Raw genomic sequence first — 3,355 nt, forward strand, 5'->3', positions numbered from 1 at the left:
TTTTTAATTACTTGTGTTTTGATTCACTTAAGTTTTTATTCCGCATTGTGCTAGTCAATTCACTTATATATATATTTGAGTTAGAACATTTTTATTTCAAGAAAAAGGTTCAAGAATTCCATTCAACTCCCCTTCTGTAATTCTTGTCATATTGTTAAGGGACTAACAAAATTCAGTCAAGAAGCGAAAAGAGAGCACACAATCCTATAGACATAATCAGCCAAACAAGTTGTAATTCATAATCACATGAGAGCACAGAATCCTAAACACATAAATATTCAAATAACTTAACAAAATTTACCAATAACAAAGACTATACAGAAGATAATACAAGACTTGCCCGGTTCACTTAAAGCAGGGAAAACAGCTTCAGTAATATGCAACTGAACTTCAAACCCCAAAGGCCCTATTTTGTTCAGTCCTTTGAATTGTTATATATTTATTATCAGCGGAAAAAAAATCAACAAATCAAACAGTGTTCTCTACATGGCACTTTTCTTCAGTTGTAAATGAAGCAGAACAAAAAACTAAATGATCTAGGTTAACAGTGTGAATCTAGAAGAACATGGTAGTTAAAAGAATAGTTTGTAGACATATATGCAAGTATAAAATAATAGAACTTACAATACCACACAAGCTGAGATAGTAACTTTAAAAAATAAACTTTTTGAGAGATTAAAATGATGAAGTTACTTTGGAAAGATAAATGAAATTCATGTCAGCATAAAAGTCCGTACCTCCCTTGAGATTTACGACCTATAACAAAAAAATGTCAGTTGACCAATTTATAGTAAGTAACATAGATTTAAGAAAAGATGGTATGTGACGTGGAAAATAACATAGATTTGAGAATTCAACTAGTACCTGTTCATTTAAAAAAACAGAAATATCAAGATTGCGTCTTACTTAAAAAGCTTTAATTCAAACTCTACATATATGGAGATCACATACTTTTGTAAGAATTTTTTATGGTTAAAATCCTATGAATTTGGTTCTTTAGTTTACCATTATAACCTTAACAAATCATGGAATAGATAGAGAAATACATGTTAGACCTTAAAAGATAATTTTTTACAATACCACGATCAGAGAATAATTAACATTAACATCATCTACCTGCAGGGAACCATATATGTTGGTTTATATCTATCATTTATCTTTTCCTAGGTTAACATATCAATCACAAACATCGTTATCTATTTATATGGTACAGTACAATCAACAACATAATCATACCTTTCGGCAAGTGGTAAACATTATTTCCTTATGAGTTTCATCCCAAGTCTTTTAAGCAAGTCTCTAATCAATTTGTTAATCAAAGATTTCAAAACACCTGCATAACAACAAGATCTTAGATAAGATGCACTAGTCTCAATCGTATATAGCAGTAAAATAAATCAGTATGCACAATTAATCTCGTGCCTTGAACTTTTACCTGTGTGTTATTTAATGTACTATAAATATTACTTAAATTGCAGATTGAATGAGCAAGAAGTATCTGTAACAGTAAAATATATAACCAACAAGTAGACAACAAACATTATAGTGGAAGAAGCTTTTAAACCCATCGACCATTTAACAGAGGTCAAATTTGAGTAATAATTGAATTATCAGCTTTATGATCAACTTTGTAAATTAGAAGGATGCTACTGCTTTCTAATCTCACAGCTGCATACAAAATGGAGGTAAGTTGATCAAGGCTAAACCTATACTATACCTCTTACCTCTATCTTCTTATAAGTAAAATGCAGAATAAATATGGTAAATAAGTGGTATGAGAATTAGAATGTAGATAACTCATAAAATTTATAGGTGTGATACTTCGGACATCGCTTTTGCTTTGGTTATAAAAGCCTATAAGCTAATGGGTAATGTGGCTGAGAATCACCTTTCTTTTAGATGCCTCATATACATGTTTGCTTAGCCATCCTCTCTTGCATCTCTTTGAGCTCCACGTCCGCGTCTTGGCTGATACAGTATGTTTGGAAAAAACAAAAAGTATGAGATTAATGTGCTTGAAAATCCAACTCTAAAAATATCATTAATTAAGAAAGAAAATAATAGGTTAATAAATTAGCCGCCTCCCTCCTCTCCTCTCCTCTCCTAGGTTTTGTCCATTTTCAAGTAAATCGAGGGGTTTCCACTGGTTTTCTCCGGTGGAAAGCCCCAACCCCTTCTGTTATGGAATAAAAACTAGATTGCGTTAGTATTTAATGCTAGGGTTTGTGAGTTTCGAGCTTTAATGGCTTCTCTTGCATTCAGGACTATCGGTCCTTGCAAGATGTCTACGTATCTCTGTGTGATAGAGAATGAAGCCAAAAACGTAGTTCTAGGTTCAGGGGTAGAGCCCTTTATATAGAGGTAACTCTAGAACCTTCTGTGTAGGACTTTGAGTCTGTTTAGGACACATGTCTCTACTCTTTCAGCCATATTGGGCCTAGCCCGTGAACATCTTGTGTTCCTGGACCGTGACAACCTCTGCTGGTGGGCCTTGTCTACATGGTCCGTCTTGAGTCTGTTACGAGCTCGGACAAGACAGGTATGTACTCGACTTCAAACAAGAAGCCCAAGTGTAATTAATGCGACATTTAATGTGTCTTTATGATGTATTTTCTATCCATATCATTTGTCCCCGACTTCCGGGAATACTGCTCGAGTTTTCGTGGAAGTTATAATGGTCTTTTTACGACTCGGGGTACTTTTGGCCCTTCTCGGGTATCGGCACTTCATGGGTATCAGCCCTTCAATGGTATCGCCGTATTATCATAAATTATGGAGTGACCTACACGTTTACAATGACTTATTAGCATGAGTATACACACTTAAGGCTTTTGCACAGACTATTTGGATAGTATTTAACACTAAACGCTCCTAATAGGGACTAAAAAGCGAGCATTTATCACCCATTAACCTTCTTCAAGGTTAATTAAAGGGTGAAAGCCACTAATTGGCCCTACCGGGGCTAATCAGCCCTAATCGGGGCTAATCAGCCCTAATTGGGGCTAACTTCCATGTATAAGCTGCTAACTAGGCTTAAAAGAGCCTAAATTTAAGATAGAATGCACTAATTGGCCTTAATCGCGGTTAATCTGCCCTAAACGGGGCTAATCGGGACTAATCAGCATGCATAAGACATTAATGATCCTTAATTCCCCCTGATTCGGGTTAATTACGCTTAATATATACTAATCGACCCTAATCTGGGCTAAATTTCGCTAATCGGCCCTAACTGGGGCTTAATCTTAAAATCTTAAAAATTTAAAAATTTCGAATTTTTTCAAAAAAAAATTGAAAATTTTCGGAGGGGAATCGTCGGGACCGAGCAGGACCTCATGCTGCAGGAGGCTCTGCTCGG

At 35.2% G+C, this 3,355-nt stretch overlaps 1 long non-coding RNA gene across 1 annotated transcript; it reads right to left on the minus strand.

The window, feature by feature from the left end:
• Positions 1-427: 427 nt before the first annotated feature.
• LOC141696959 (uncharacterized) lies at positions 428-1,999 on the minus strand. The gene is made up of 3 exons (XR_012564557.1): positions 1,889-1,999; positions 1,237-1,333; positions 428-756 (listed from the first exon to the last, which is right to left on the minus strand). It is a non-coding gene; the product is annotated as an uncharacterized LOC141696959 (long non-coding RNA).
• Between the last annotated feature and the right edge of the window lie 1,356 nt (positions 2,000-3,355).

This window comes from Apium graveolens, chromosome 11, assembly GCF_009905375.1.
Source record: "Apium graveolens cultivar Ventura chromosome 11, ASM990537v1, whole genome shotgun sequence".
In the NCBI taxonomy this organism is placed as follows: Eukaryota; Viridiplantae; Streptophyta; class Magnoliopsida; order Apiales; family Apiaceae; genus Apium; species Apium graveolens.